Consider the following 17,317-nt stretch of genomic DNA (forward strand, 5'->3'; position numbering starts at 1 on the left):
TTATTCTAGATGAATAAATGTACCTTTCTAAAAAAATGAAGTTGCTTTATTTGTAATTTGTTATATTTCCCTTATACTATTAATGGGGATTGTCCTGAAAATTTAGAAATGCAAAATAAGTGGCAAGTCAACAAGACTTGTCTACCATCTGTGACAGTTATTGTGAATCTTAGTATCTTTTCAGCACACAGCTGTCAATTTATGTTTATCCTACTTAAATATTTTAAAGGGCGTAAATGTAAATTGAAAAAGTAATTAGGTAAGCACTCTATGTCTAAAAATTAAGTTTCATATCAGAATTAAATATATACATACAATAAAAACATTTTATTAGAAAACATATTTATTATCAAGAAAAAAGCACATTTAGGCCTTCCATTCCTGGCAATAGAGCACAATAGACATCCTACAATTTTCTCAGTTTTTTGTTGTAGTCATGTTACCCCATGGGCTATAGCCCACCAGGCTCCTCTGTCCATGGAATTCTGCAGGCAAGAATACTGGAGTGGGCTGCCATTTCCTTCTCCAGAGATCTTCCCGACCCAGGGATTGAACTCATGTGTCCTGCATTGGCAGGCGGGTTCTTTACCACTGTGCCACCAGTGAAGCCCCAAAACTTCTCAGTACAAGCACTCAAAAATGGAAAGTAAAATGTTTTAAATTAGAACTCAAAGGATGGATTTAAGACTAGACAATATATCATTTTTTTACCTACTAGGGTGGTTATAATTAAAAAACAAAAAAAGGCAGACAATAGCAAGTGTTGTTGAAGATGTGGAAACACCGAAGCCCTCATACAGAGCTGGTGGGAATGTCAAATGATATAGTCGTTTAAGGAAAACAGTTTAGCAGTCCCTCAAAAAGTGCAACAGACCTATATATGACCTGACAATTCCACTTCTAGAGATCTACCAGAGAGAAATGAAATGGAAACATATATCCCCACAAAGACTTGTCCACAGCGGTCATAGCAGCAGCATTTACAATAGTCAAAAAATAGAAACTACTGAAATGTGCATAAACTGATGAATGGATAGCAAAATGTTGAATATCCATACCACAGAATAAGTCAACCCTCAATATTCATGGGGGATTGGTTCCAGACTCTATATTACAGTGGATCTTGCATATTTGTGGAGTCTACATTTGTGGATTCAACCATCCACAGATCAAAAATGGGTTTGATTTGTCCAGAAATCAAAATGTATGATTTTGATTTGTATGAAACATCTGGAAAGGCAAAATTCTCGAGAAGAAAAGTAGGATTAGTAGCTTCCAAGGGCTGGGGAGGAAATGGGGGCTGATTGCTAATGGAGAAGGTGTTCCTTTTAAGAATGACGGAAATGTTCTAAAATTAGGTGGTGGTAATGATTGCACCGGAGAAGGCAATGGCACCCCACTCCAGTACTCTTGCCTGGAAAATCCCATGGATGGAGGAGCCTGGTGGGCTGCAGTCCATGGCGTCACTAGAGTCGGACACGACTGAGTGACTTCACTTTCACTTTTCACTTTCATGCACTGGAGAAGGAAATGGCAACCCACTCCAGTGTTCTTGCCTGGAGAATCCTAGGGACGGGGGAGCCTGGTGGGCTGCCGTCTATGGGGTCGCACAGAGTCGGACACGACTGAAGCGACTTAGCAGCAGCAGTAGCAATGATTGCACAACTCTGTGGATACACTGAAATTCTTTGACTTGTATGCTTAACAGAGGCGAATGTTTTGCTGTATAAGTTACATCTCGGTAAGGCAGTTAGTAAAGATAAAAGCAAATAACAATGGTCACGTGATCCAACAAAGGCTGCTCTTAGAATGTCTTAGTTTGTTCACGTGATTTGCACGTGTGGAATATGTGAATGTGGTGTTTGTGTCTCCCTTCGTGTTTGGGAAGAGCATGTCTGTCACTGTTGCTGCTGGGACCATAACCAGACTGCTGGGTTCACACGAGGAACCAAACACCAGAAAGTGGGTGATTGACTGGATTGGGCAAATTCTAATCATGCCGATGGAGGCTGTGTTACACCTACCACTGCAAAGGGCTTGGGGTTGCCTTTTCCTTAGGACTTCTGCACAGCTGAGTGTATAGGCTCCAAGCTCAGAACCTATTATAATTAACCGACTTCCACATTTCCTCCAGACAGTTTCCATCATGATCCTAACTTGTCTCTAACCCAGGCTTTGACTTACTTTTTTAGTGAAGATCATAGACAAGCCTACCCCAGCCATAGCTAGAATGAATGCTTTCTACGAAAATGTGATTTCTCTATTGATGTTCAGTTTTCCTCCTGACTCAGAACTCAACCATAGAGATCTTTAGACCATTTTCTAAATCTCTAACCTATCTAACCTATCCTAATCAATTCCATGGGTAAATTTAAAGAACAATATATTAATAAAAATAAACTTACTTGGGGGGCTGTCAAAAAGTAAAATAAACTTACTTGGTCACGATCTTGGTACAATTCATCATCTTCACAAATCACCTAATATCTATCAGATCAGATCAGTCACTCAGTCGTGTCCGACTCTTTGCGACTCCATGAATCGCAGCACGCCAGGCCTCCCTGTCCATCACCAACTCCTGGAGTTCACTCAGACTCAAGTCCATTGAGTCAGTGATGCCATCCAGCCATCTCATCCTCTGTCATCCCCTTCTCCTCCTGCCCCCAATCCCTCCCAGCATCAGAGTCTTTTCCAGTGAGTCAACTCTTCACATGAGGTGGCCAAAGTACTGGAGTTTCAGCTTTAGCATCATTCCTTCCAAAGAAATCCCAGGGCTGATCTCCTTCAGAATGGACTGGTTGGATCTCCTTGCAGTCCAAGGGACTCTCAAGAGTCTTCTCCAACACCACAGTTCAAAAGCATCAATTCTTTGGCGCTCAGCCTTCTTCACAGTCCAACTCTCACATCCATACATGACCACAGGAAAAACCATAGCCTTGACTAGACAAACCTTTGTTGGCAAAGTAATGTCTCTGCTTTTGAATATGCTATCTAGGTTGGTCATAACTATACCAATATTATAATATGGTTTGAGTTGGAGAAAGTGTTGGCAAAACAAAAGCAAAGCCATGGTTCTAAATATGGTCAGACCAGTCCAAGCATTGTGTCCCCAGAAAGGGAAAAGGCATCTCTGCTTTGTCTTGCATTCATTAGAGCTAAGTGCTCTTGCACATTTTTGTTTGGTGGCCAGGGATCTCAATGATTACCACCTGAATTTGATGAATCACTCTAAATACTAAAAATGTCCCCGCAGGCAATGTCTGTTTCTCCCATTTGTCCTTTTGTGACTGGAGACTCAGATAATTTCAGCAGCTCAGACTCCCAGGCTCTTATCTACCCTACCAGCCCTCATCTTTAAGGGATTATCCTTCACAGAAGTTGCCTGTGCCCTACAAGGGCACACAGGGAAATCTGCGAATATACTGGCCATGGAGAGATTCTCAGGGCCGGTGGTCCCTGAGCTGTGGGTAGGTGACCTGATGGATGGTCCCCTTTTCTCCATCCAGAGTTTGGGAAGATGGAAGACGTTCTGAAGATGGATGGCAGTGATGGTTCACAACAGTGGAGACGTACTAAAGCCATTGAGCTGTACACTTTAAAATTGCTTAAAATGGTGAATTTTATGTTATTTAAAATGTATTGTTGAAACATCTCTGGAAACTTACATCTCTTCCTTTGGAAACTGGAAAAGTTCTGCTCAGGCTATCCACAGAGTTTTAGCTATTTTGAGAGGAATCCCGTTTGCTCTTTGTTGAAACTCAGCAAGGCTCAGGGGCAGGGCTGTGGCCAAGCCCGTATTCCCCTCTCCTCAGGTCCTTCCCTCCGCTTACCGCATGCCCCCTCTGACTGCAGCGCCGAGCTCAAGCAGCTCTTTGTTTGAACACTTCCATTCCTTCTGTCCCCAGGACTGGGGCATGAGCTCCTCAAGCATTCTCTTGGGCTGCCTTCCAACCTGCTTAAGCCTCTGTCTTAACTACATTCAAGTCCATTTCCTCCCCTCCTCTGACATTTGCCAACCTCCCTCACTTGCCTCTCACCCTTGAAAAACAAACCCCAAAATGAAACACAAACAAGTCCTGCTACACTTTATTCCGCTTGCACTGAACCTTACTACACCAAGTTAAAACTGAAATCTTCATGAGTTCACGGTTTCATTCAACAAATGTTCCTGCACATCTGCTAGTGGCAGGGATAGAGTTTAGCTCGGAGACTATAAAGACAGGTAAGACACAATTATGCTTCCCAGGTGGCTCAGTGGTAAACAATCTGCTTGCCAATGCAGAAGATGCCAGGATGCATGTTCGATCCCTGGGTGGGGAAGATCCCCTGGAGGAGGAAATGGCAACCCACTCCAGTATTCTTGCCTGGAAAATTCCATAGACAGAGGAGCCTGGTGGGTTACAGTCCTTGGGGTCGCAAAGAGTCAGACACAACTGAGCGACTATGCACACGCAAGACACAGTTTCAGTCCTCGTGAAGTCTGTGGTCCAGCGGAGGAAACAAATACTCAGGAAATTACAACCCAGAGTAAAAATGCAACCGGAGGAGTGAGCACTGGGTGGGGTGGGGCGCAGAGGCTGGGGTGGGATGAGGGCACAGGACCCAGTGAAACGATGGAAAGAAGGGTATTTCAGAAAGAGGAGACCGTGTGTGAGGAGCCCGAGAGCAGCTGCTGCTGCTGCTGCTAAGTCGTTTCAGTCGTGTCTGACTCTGTGAGACCCCATAGACCGCAGCCCACCAGGCTGTCCCATCCCTGGGATTCTCCAGGCAAGAACACTGGAGTGGGTTGCCATTTCCTTCTCCAGTGCATGAAAGTGAAAAGTGAAAGTGAGGCACTAAAACAGGGCCTGTAACCAGGTTAGTCTTCCTCCTGGTTCTAGCATTGTGTGCAGGATAGGAAATGCAGCCTCTGAATAAAACTGCTTCTTTGGTTTCCCTGTGAAGTTCTATGGCCTCACCTTAGGAGCTCACAGCCCCAAATTGATTTTTCCAGTTTTCTTGTTCAAAATTTCAAAAGAACCATAAATATCAGTGTGAGAAAGACCGCACGTCATCTTTGGAGCTTACCTCCTGGAAAAGATTCTGCTTTCAGGACCCTGACGCACAACGTCACCTCCCTTTCCCTGTGATTTCCTTCTTTACTTCACACTGGGTAGAAAGACACTGAAAATAATGTGCATAATGTGAAAGCAGCTTGAACGCTCAGAAGTATGGTCCGAGGGTGAGGGATGGATCGTCATAATTAATAAGCAGATACGTTGCTCAGTGGAAGGGAGTAGAGTCTGAAATCTTGGGTGTGGTCCCTCTTCCCTGAGTCTGTGATCTGGAGTACATTTGACACCTCTCTGCAGGGCACCTTGTCATTTTTTACTGTCTTGCATTCCATATTCTTAAGAAGTCGTTCATCCCTGACTGTACACACACACACAGATACAGGTAGATGATGCAAATGTGGATACATTAAAATGTTTAATATAAATAAGTCATTTTCTAGGTAATCAGTATACTATTCTTTTAATTTTCCTGAATGCTTGAAAATTCTTATAATACAAAATTTGTAAACAGCATTTTTATCTTCTGAACGGGAAAGTCATCACTCAGTCATGTCCGACTCTTTGCAACCCCATAGACTATATAGTTCATGGAATTCTCCAGGCCCAAATCCTGGAGTGGGTAGCCTTTCTCTTCTCCAGAAGATCTTCCCAACCCAGGGACTGAACCCAGGTCTCCTGCATTGCAGGCAGATTTTTTACCAGCTGAGCCACAAGGGAAGCCCAAGAATACCAGACTGGGTAGCCTATCCCTTCTCCAGTGGATCTTCCCAACCCAGGAATTGAACCAGGGTCTCCTGCACTGCAGGCGGATTCTTTACCAATGGAGCTATCAGGCCGGTTTCTAATCTGTGATCTGTGACCCTCTGTTGGTTCAAGGCTCCCTTTCGGGTCCCGCGTCATTTCACGCCACCTCTCCCTGCCATATCAACATGTGCTCAGGAATGGACAGGAGCCCGCTACCACATCGCCTTCACTTGTGGTATGTTTATGCTAACTTCTTACCTTTTTAAAAGGCATTTTATCTCCAACTGTGACATAAAGGCTTTTAGGGATTTCAGGATGAACAAGTATTGAGAGGAAGTGGGGGAGGCAGATGTCTTCCCAAAGCCCAGAGAGGACATCACAGAGGCCAGATCCCCTGTCTACACGCATGTGGGCACACCGTGTCCCTCCTGAAGCCACATGTCTCAAAGCGGGTTCTGCTTTAACTTGGCTGCTGTTCTGAGTCCCATGCCTTCTCCGGACCACCCAGTGCTCCTTTGGGAAGTACTGCCATGGTCCCAGCTGTGGACGGGCCGACTCTCCTAGGCTACATATTCAGCTCGTGCATCCCAGGCAGTGCAGCGGTAAAGAACCTGCCTGCCAATGCGTGCGGGAGACACAGGAGACTCGAGTTCCATCCCTGGGTCAGGAAGATTCCCCTGGGAGGAGGAGACGGCAACCCACTCCAGTATTCTCACCTGGAGAATCCCATGGGCAGAAGAGCCTGGTGAGCTACAGTCCATAGGGTCGCTAGCAGTCAGATGTGACTGATACACATGGTTGAAACACCAAAAACACTGGGCTGACTGACCTCCAGGACTCCATCGACATGTAAGACACCGTAAGTTCATGACAAAGCAGAGCGGTTTGTGTCCTCACAGGAGTATCTCCCCAGGCCTTCTCCTACTTCTTCCTCACCCCCTACTCCCTCCCCATTATCTCATTACCCACACTGGTGACCTTGTTCTGATCCTTTCATTCCCCAGGGGCTGGTTCTCCTGGACTCTGCTGATGTGTGACCCTAAAGCAAAAACGTTCAGAAGCAAAGTGGAATTGAGGCAAGTAGTCTAAAATCCAGACTTTTTTTTTTTTGGAAGCTGGGGGAGGAGGGTCATCCTTGAAAATAAAATTGCTTATCTCTCTTTCATGACATTAAAATATATTTTTTAAAAGCTAAACTGCCTTCACTATAGTTTAAGAGGGGTTTTCTGTTTTTCAGAACTCTCTTATTATGTCTTTTTTTGAGAAAAGCTTTGTCAAAGCATATTTCAGTCTAAAAATACAAATACTTTCCTTTAGGAAGTCACCGCTCCCTTCCCCTTACATATTTGAGGAAATACTGCAGATCTAGTCATGATGTTTAAAAAGAAAAAAAAAAAGGAAGCCCGACCACAAAACAAATCCCTCTCCGGTGTTTTCACGGGAGCCAATAACAGTAAAAGCTGAAATGATGGGTAGTGGGTGGGGGCCTCTTTCCCCTCCAGGTCGACCCCCCACCTTCTGTTTTCTGTGGGTTGAACATTCAATAAATCTAAAGGAGAAACAACAAAAGTCCTTTCATTCTGAAAGTATACAAAAACACAGGCTTTAGGCCTGAGGTTTCTGTCTCTTCCGTCGGCTGAATGAACTACAGGAATTCGTGTAACGATCCCTGCGATGATCCTTCTTCAGAGCAGATGTAAACGCCTGGCTCTGTCTGACCGGCTCCAACTCTGACCCTTCTTTCTTCCCTGACTGTTCCCTGCCCTGACTTGCCTGGATTATGTGATTATCACGAGGAATTATCAGCCCCCGGGGGAATCCTTGAAGGCACCCTGACTACTTTCTCTTTGCTTCAGCACATTTCCAAGAATGGACACAGGCAATTCAGAAAAGCCTTCTTTCCTAAAGACAGCTGCTCGGGCCCCAGGTCTGCATACCTCACTCTGACGTTTTTGAGGCACTGAGTCAGTGTGGGAGGTTCTAAGGGGCCTGCTGAATGGGCGCTATCAATTAGCTTTGGAGGTGAGCCTGCAAAAAGAAAATTCACAGCATCTCTCAGAGAGTTTTATATTCAGCTGGAGGAGATAATTATCAATGAGTACATTTCAGTTAAAAGAAAGTGCATGCAGGACTTCCTTGGTGGCCAGTGGCTAAGACTCTGCGCTCCCAGTGCTGGAGACCTGAGTTCGATCCCTGGTCAGGGAACTAGATCCCATATGCCGCAGCTAAATAAAGATCTTGGGTGCCTCAACTAAGACCTGGTGCAGTCAAATAAATTAATTAATTAAAAAAAAAGAATGTGAATGCCATGAATTGCTAAAATCTGTGATTATCACCTGAAAAGAGTGTGCAGTTTGAGTTGAGTGTTTGGGGAACACTTTGTGCCAAATAAACAAAACAGAGGAGCAGTTATGCCCTGGGCTTAGTCAGAAGGGTTTGGTACTTACTAGCTGCAAGAACCCGGAGAAGGCAATGGCACTCCACCCCAGTACTCTTCCCTGGAAAATCCCATGGACGGAGGAGCCTGGTAGGCTGCAGTCCACGGAGTCGCTGAGGGTCGGACACGACTGAGCGACTTCATTTTCACTTTTCACTTTTCACTTTCATGCATTGGAGGAGGAAATGACAACCCACTCCAGTGTTCTTGCCTGGAGAATCTCAGGGACAGTGGAGCCTGGTGGGCTGCCATCTGTGGGGTCGCACAGAGTCAGACACAACTGAAGTAACTCAGCAGCAGCAGCAGCAGCTGTGAGAACCAGGGCGAAATATTTCATCTATTTCTGCCTTAGTTTCTTTCCTCTTCTATAAAATGGAGATAATAAAAGTACTTATCTCCAAAGGCTGTAATAAAGAATGCACAAAAACATATTTACATATATGTATGTATCTATAGTTAAATCTCTATTTTTTAACCTGGTTTCTCACTAGAATGTAAGCTCCATGAGAACAGGACTATTGATCATTTGCTGCGGGGATGACAATGCAATGTCAGCTTGATTAGGCTGGAAGAACTTGCCTAGCATTTTTTTCCAGCATGTTTCTGGGGTTAGGGTTGACCACAAGAGAAATTTGCACGCTATTTGGAAGTCAGGTGAATCCTGTGCCATGTTGGTAGGCTCTGAATAAAGTCAGTGCAGGGGCCCAAGCACCGTGTCAGCTCATATGTGGTGTCACTGATCTGCTGGCCACACCTGGTACAGCAGGCAGCTCCTTCTCCTCCATTTCCCACCAGATCTTATTGCCCAGCTTCTCCGACCCCTGGGCCAGACGTGTGTGTGGCTTGGTGGTGAAGACCAGCAGCTTCGTCAGCAGGCTACATGTATTAGCAGGGTTGGGGGCAGTAGAGATAGACAGATTCTGGTTTGTTCTCATGGGTCCCAGTTGGTCTGGGCTGATTGCATTTCCTATCTAGCTTTCCTGCCCCCACTGTTGGTAACCTAGGTAACCTGTAAAGGCTTCAGGCTCATCACCAGATGCAGAGGCAACAGCCTTGCATAGACCCTGCCCCACAGCTGCCCCCACTACTATGTGAGGTCTCGTTCCTAGAATAAATCCATTTTTCACTTACAGTGATCCTGCTTCTCTGACTGAACCCAGATTATACAGAAATTAGTACCAGAAATGGTTCCAGAGGATGTGTTCTCAGTTCTAGGCCATCTGAAACTGGTTCTCTGATTGTATTCAATTTAAAGGTATTAGTGATGAGAATTATTAATAATGACTAATAATGGTAGTCCATGAGATGAGGTGGCAAAAATTAATTATTATTTGCAATCAAACGTTCATAGAAAGCAAGATTCTAGGTGACTAAGAAGCTTCTTCAATAAAAAGAAGCCCTTTATAGACAATGAGGTTGTTGGGCTACAGTCTGGAGAACTTGGGTAAAGAAAATGATGAGCTCAGGGCTTTAAATCCCCAGCTGAAGGTCTGGCTGAAGGATAAGAAATATTTTTTGAGCATGCGTGCTCAGTCTTGTGTGATTATTTGTGATCTTATGACTGTAGCCTACCAAGCTCCTCTGTCCATGGGGATTCTCCAGGCAAGAATACTGGAGTGAGTTGCTATGTCCTCCAGGGGATCTTTCCCACCCAGGGATCAAACCGGTGTCTCTTGTGTCTCCCGCATTGGCAGGTGAATTTTTTTTTACCTCTAGTGCCAACCTGGGAAGCCTGAAACATTCTATAGTCACCCTAAAAACAAACAACCTTTTTCCTGTAGCTACAACGCCAAGATTTCTGAAAACCAAACCAAAGTCCAATTCAGATGAATTCTAGTCTTCCAGGATCTCTTTTGTTAAAGTTAAGGCAATGATGGAAAGAAGTAGGGCCCTAAAATTGGAGGAGACATACAGGCATAGTCAGTACAGCTGGGAACCTTGAGTTCGCAGATTCTGCCAAGTCTTCCATGCCAGTAAAAGAAATTCCATCTCCTATGTCTAAGGAAGGGATTGTCCTTGAGCCAGAAGATCATGCAATGGTCTCTTCCAAGATCTTTCAAAAGACCGGTGACCCTCTGCAGGATAAACTCATAGATCCTGTGCGTGCTCAGTCAATTCAGTCGTATCTGACTCTTTGCGATCCCATGGACTATATGCCTTCCAGGTTCCTTTGTCCATGGGATTCTCCAGGCAAGAATGCTGTAGTGGGTTGCCATGCCCTCCCCCAGATCCTCCAGGGGATCTTCCTGACCCAGGGATCGAACCCACATCTCCTGTGTCTCCTGCACGGCAGGCAGATTCTTTACTGCTGAGCCACCAGGGCCAGACTCAAATTCCATCAAGTCCCAATAGATACTAAATATGACTTATGAGGTTGCTATGCACACCAGACGAATTGCAGGGTTTTACCAATATATATCAATAACAATTGGGGGCACATGTGTGGGAATCCAATAAATGTGTTAGATCATAGTGGAAGCTGTATAATGTTGAATTGGACTGAATTTATTTATATAAATACATGAAAATAAATGTTGTATAATGTAAATTAAAACAGAGATCCAAGTGTTCTTCATTCAGTGTGTTAGCCCAGTGGCTGGGAGTGGCCCTAATGGTTTCCTTAACTGACTGACAAAAATCTGGACTTAAAAGTAACAACACTAAATCCTTAAAAAAAAAATAGCAGAGAGAGACTTCTGACACAGAATGAACAGAAGATGGGAAAAGGTAATTCCAATTTCAGACACATTTGGCCTTCAAGAATGAATGAAAAGCAAAGAGTTTCATCTTATCCACGTCTAAGAGATTCAGCCTTTGTGAGGTTTGTCTGCTTTTTACACTGGGTCCACGTCTGAACACCATGCGCCATTTTTGCCCAGCTTTGTGTACCATCTACAATCCGCAAATATTCTTGCGTGCTAAAGTATGGAGATGTGGTTAATTTTAATGAGCAGTTATAATTAAATCATTTAGTCATTCAAGCACAAGACCCTTCCTTTTCCGTTGCTCTCACTCCCCCATGGAACGAGTCCTGTGATTGAGGCCAGTGAGCACTGTCCCATTCCTAAGAACTACGAATTCCACCAGTTTTGTGGCTTTCAGTTTTGACCCCAAATTTCCTACCTCTGTGTGTTAGGAAAATGTAAACTTCTTCATGTCTTTCGTGGCTTTAATTAACATGCCTGGGCCAGAATCCAACAGACAACACGAGCCAACTCTAGACGAGGAGGAAAAGGAGGAGCCGGAATTCAATCCAGCTCTGGGGGCTTCCTCACTCTCCTGGCCCCTGGCCCCAGAAACACTCCAGTCTTTAAGAGTTTCAGCAGAAAAAGCTTTCATGGGTCTAAGAAATAAGTCATCTGCCTGAATTTGTCTTCTTTTAAGCACTTCTGTTCCCAAATACTGTTCATGCTCTTAAATTCTGTTTCTTATTTTGAAAAAAGTATTTACCTTTTTTTTGACAACTCTATCTTCTTTAAAGATCTTTTGTGCCCAGTCACTCAGTTGTGTCCAACTCTTTGCGATTCCACAGTCTGTAGCCCGCCAGGTTCCTCTGTCCATGAAATTTTCCAAGCAAGAATATTGGAGCGGGTTGCCATTTCCTGCTCCACGGAATCTTCCCAACCCAGGGATCAAACCAATGTCTCCTGTGACTCCTGTATTAGCAGGTAGATTCTTTACCATCTTACTTTAAAAAATACTTGTAAATGGAGAACAATTATGCAGTGGCATTTTAGGAATCAAAATCATAATGTGTGACCTAGGTGAATAATGTTTTTAAAAAACTCTTGGTGTAAACAGAAGGAAGAAAGTTTTCTGAAAATCATTGCTGAATGTTGAACTCATTTATAACACCCATCATTTATGTTAACATTAGTTACATTCCTTGAAATTATTTGAAGGGCAGAATTTGGTCTGTTTCTCTGAATTTATTTGGAACTTGACAATTTGATTTCATTTTAATTTCTTTTTATCCATTTTTTTTATTTAGGAAATTTAATCCTTTATCATACCAATATCATAATGGAAAAGTTAGGCCATTACAGTGTGAGAGATTAGTTTAACATCTACTATTTATTATAAATATTTAGCAAAAAAAAATCTATGGTTTGGTTAAATGCTGCATTATGTAACCCCTAACATATTTGAATTCCAATTTATCTAATTATTAAATTCAGAACAATTTATTGCAATTTTATGTTTTCCCAATTTTAAGATAAGAAAAATATTGACTGCTGTTACCACTGTACTGAGAGTATGAACAGGGAATTCCCTGCTGGTTCAGTGGCTAAGACTCCATGCTTCCACACTGGAGGCGCTGGTTTGATCCCTGCTGGGGGAACTAAGATCCCCGTGTGCCTCAGAGGTGGCCAAAAATATATACAGAGATAGAGAGAGCATGAACAGAGGTTTACAAGCCCCACTTGCTAATAACTGCTTAGTAATCCTGCACTGATTTATGCCATTGTAGCGATTTCATGCTGGATTTTCCAGAATCAAAGCAGGGGTGTGGTCATTCTGTAAACATGAGCATTATGCATGTGCAAACCTAGAGAATCCTGCTCACCAGAATTTAGAAACAGAGACATCGCCTTAGACATGAGACCTTTACTGGAAGGAGACTCCATTTTCTTCCACAAAGCATGACAATCTTATAACAACCTTATAGTCTTTGCTTTATGGTAAATCTCATTTGGTAACAATCATTATATAGTAAATATTTTATAATAATTTCTCCACTTAAGTCAAAATTTTGAAGCTACACACACATGAACTTTCCCAGAATGTTTCTAATTCAAAGGCAAGATTTATAAAATGTAAAAGTTAGAAGGCTCTTATAAAATATACAATTCTCTCTTCTAAACATTTTTTATAATTTGAAGAAATTTTTAATAAAACAATTTAAAGGTTATTTCTTCTCTTTCTGACCTCTCTGCTTCAACAGCTACAATCAGATTTTTTTTTTAAATGATTATCATTAAATCAAGAAATTCTTGGTTTTAGCTAATTGTTAACATTTTAATGCCCAAAGTACATAGGGGTCTCCTTAAATCTCATTTAAATGACATTTCATGAGCTATTTATTCTTACTTCTGTGAACTGGTGGTTTCTGAGACATTTAATTGAAATATAACATTGCCAAATAAAATATAAGACATCAAGTTAAACTTGAATTTTAAGCAAACAATAAAAACATTTTTATTATACATCCCAAATATTGCATCAGTTCAGTTCAGTCGCTTAGTCATGTCCAACTCTTTGCAACCCCATGAATCCAAGCACGCCAGGGCTCCCTGTCCATCACCAACTCCCGGAGTTCACTCAAACTCACGTCCATCGAGTAGGTGATGCCATCCAGCCATCTCATCCTCTGTCATCCCCTTCTCCTCTTGCCCCCAATCCCTCCCAGCATCAGAGATTTTCCAATGAGTCAACTCTTCACATGAGGTGGCAAAGTATTGGCGTTTCAGCTTTAGCATCAGTCCTTCCAATAAACACCCAGGACTGATCTCCTTCAGAATGGACTGGTTGGATCTCCTTGCAGTCCAAGGCACTCTCAAGAGTCTTCTCCAACACCACAGTTCAAAAGCATCAATTCTTCAGTGCTCAGCTTTCTTCACAGTCCAACTCTCACATCCATACATGACCACTGGAAAAACCATAGCCACTGGTTGACTAGACGGACCTTTGTTGGCAAAGTAATGTCTCTGCTTTTGAATATGCTATCTAGGTTGGTCATAACTTTCCTTTCAAGGAGTAAGCGTCTTTTTATTTCATGGCTGCTATCACCATCTGCAGTGATTTTGGAGCCCCCCAAAATAAAGTCTGACACTGTTTCCACTGTTTCCCATCTATTTCCCATGAAGTGATGGGACCAGATGTCATGATCTTAGTTTTCTGAATGTTGAGCTTTAAGCCAACTATTCACTCTCCTCTTTCACTTTCATCAAGAGGCTTTTTAGTTCCTCTTCACTTTCTGCCATAAGGGTGGTGTCATCTGCATATCTGAGGTTATTGATATTTCTCCCAGCAATCTTGACTCCAGCTTGTGCTTCTTCCAGCCCAGCGTTTCTCATGATGTACTGTGCATAGAAGTTAAATAAGCAGGGTGACAATATACAGCCTTGACGTACTCCTTTTCCTATTTGGAACCAGTCTGTTGTTTCATGTCTAGTTCTAACTGTTGCTTCTTGACCTGCATATAGGTTTCTCAAGAGGCAGGCAGGAATTCCAGTTGAGGTATTTCAAATCGTGAAAGATGATGCTGTGAAAGTGCTGCACTCAATATGCCAGCAAATTGGGAAAACTCAGCAGTGGCCACAGGACTGGAAAAGGTCAGTTTTCATTCCAATCACAAAGAAAGGCAATGCCAAAGAGTGTTCAAACTACTGCACAATTGCACTCATCTCACACGCTAGTAAAGTAATGCTCAAAATTCTCAAAGCCAGGCTTCAGCAATACGTGAACCGTGAAATTCCAGATGTTCAAGCTGGTTTGAGAAAAGGCAGAGGAACCAGAGATCAAATTGCCAACATCCTCTGGATCATGGAAAAAGAAAGAGAGTTCCAGAAAAACATCTATTTCTGCTTTATTGACTATGCCAAAGCCTTTGACTGTGTGGATCACAATAAACTGTGGAAAATTCTGCAAGAGATGGGAATACCAGACCACCTGACCTGCCTCTTGAGAAATATTGCATAGGATATACTAAAATTTTGCAGTTAGGGCCACAAATTCAAATTTAACTTGGCATCCTATATGCTTAAAAACAGCTTTATTAAGAAAGTCATGTATCATAAAATTCCAGAACTTTGTGTACAATTCAGTAGTTTTTAGTTTATTCAGAGTTATGCAACCACCATCACAATCTACTTTTAAAAACATTTTATCACCCAGAAAAGAAACCCTGTAGTCATTATCAGTCACTCCTTTCCCCAGTTCCTTATTCCACAGCCCTAGGCAACCACTAATTTACTTCCTGTCTGTACAGACTTGCCCATTTTGGACATTTTTCATATAAGAACTCATACAACATGATACGTGATCTTTTGTGATCGATTTCTTGCACTTAGCATGGCTTCATTGTTTATCCATGTTGTAGTGTGTATCACTGCATCTTATTTTATGTGATAAATTGGGCAAGCCATGAAATTAAAAGACGCTTACTCCTTGGAAGGAAAGTTATGACCAACCTAGATAGCATATTCAAAAGCAGAGACATTACTTTGCCAACAAAGGTCTGTCTAGTCAAGGCTTTGGTTTTTCAGTGGTCATGTATGGATGTGAGAGTTGGACTGTGAAGAAGGCTGAGTGCTGAAGAATTGATGCTTTTGAACTGTGGTGTTGGAGAAGACTCCTGAGAGTCCCTTGGACTGCAAGGAGATCCAACCAGTCCATTCTGAAGGAGATCAGCCCTGGGATTTCTTTGGAAGGAATGATGCTGAGGCTGAAACTCCAGTACTTTGGCCACCTCATGTGAAGAGTTGACTCATTGGAAAAGACTCTGATGCTGGGAGGGATTGGGGGCAGGAGGAGAAGGGGACGGCAGAGGATGAGATGGCTGGATGGCATCACTGACTTGATGGATGTGAGTCTGAGTGAACTCCGGGAGTTGGTGATGGACAGGGAGGCCTGGTGTGTTGCGATTCATGGGGTTGCAAAGAGTCGGACATGACTGAGTGACTGAACTGAACTGAATCATAAGGTAATTTAAAATAAAACCACTTTGCTAGTGTAAGGCCAACGACTATCTTTACTTCCAGACTCAGATCTGAACGGTTCCCTGGAGCTCTTCTTTCAAATTCTATTGTCTCCTTTGTTTGTACTCTTGGGAACCTGTCCTTCTGCATTTGGAGCCTGGGATCAGAGCTATCTTCAAGGCAACAGGGTTGGGGGGCAGTTAGCGGAGAAGTTGCCAGAGTCAGAGGTGAAGGATGGAGAAAGAGCCTTGTGCCCCAGTTGGTAGTAAAAAGGACCTGAAATAACCAAATACACAAATACAAGGCGAGAATGGTCAGAGCTACCTGTCTGCTTCCACACCTCTGGGGCTTTTGTGATGTCTCCTGGCTTTCTCTTTCCTTTGGGACCTCCCCTTGACATTGGGTGTCACCAAATGTCCCCTCTATGAAATGTTAGAAATATTAATAATGCAGTGGGGTTAATACATGACCTAAAGTTTGAGCTAGCCTTGCTAAAGTCTGAGCTAGCCTTGCTTTCAATAGTGGTCTTCAGCCAGAGCATGTGATTTAAAGAAACAAGAACAGTTTTGCTTTGAAAATCGGAAGAGCTTGATTTCACGTCTGCCAGCATCGCTCTGCCCCAGCCCGGACCCCAGCCCTGACTCCATCCCTGCTCTTCTTCCCTCCTCTCCCTGGCTGCCCCCAAGGACAGGACGATCTAAGACCAAGGCCCTGCCTTTGACCCCATCGTCCATTCTGCTCATAGCCTTGAGAACTATGGTCTACACAGGACAAACCAAACCACGGCTGGAATTGTTAGGGGAAGCACACTGACTGAAACCGCCTGCCCTGGCCAGGCTCTCTAGTAACCATTTACATGAGTTGTTTTATGACAGGAGGAACAGGGAACTAATAAGTCACCACCAACCGGAAGAGTTCAGGAAAGGTCAAAAGGAGACACCACGTGTCCGTCCACCTCCAGAATCCCTCTCTCATGCATCCATTTTGGCTGGCTGATATGTGCACCACCAGGAAGGACTCTGAGTCAGAATGATTGGCCAAAGACAACCCGGAAACTAATCCCATCACCATAAAACCCAAGACCGCAAGCCACGTGGCAGAGCAGTTCTCCTGGTAAGTTCTCCTTACCCTGCTGCTCTCTGCCTGGGTGGCTTCTTCCAATAAAGTGTCTTGCTTTGTCAGCACTTGGCTCCTTGGACAGTTCTTTTCTGAGTGTTAGACAAGAGCCCGCTCTTGGAGCCCTAGAGGGGGACACCCCTTCCTACAACATAATTGCTCTCAGATTTTCCTATCAGATGATGAAGGAGAGTTTTAAAACCTCAGCAAATGACAGTCAAATGAATTTCGTTTTCTTTCTTTGTTTCTCTCTTTCTCTGTCTCTC

The sequence above is a fragment of the Bos mutus genome, chromosome 27, assembly GCF_027580195.1.
Source record: "Bos mutus isolate GX-2022 chromosome 27, NWIPB_WYAK_1.1, whole genome shotgun sequence".
Lineage (NCBI taxonomy): Eukaryota > Metazoa > Chordata > Mammalia > Artiodactyla > Bovidae > Bos > Bos mutus.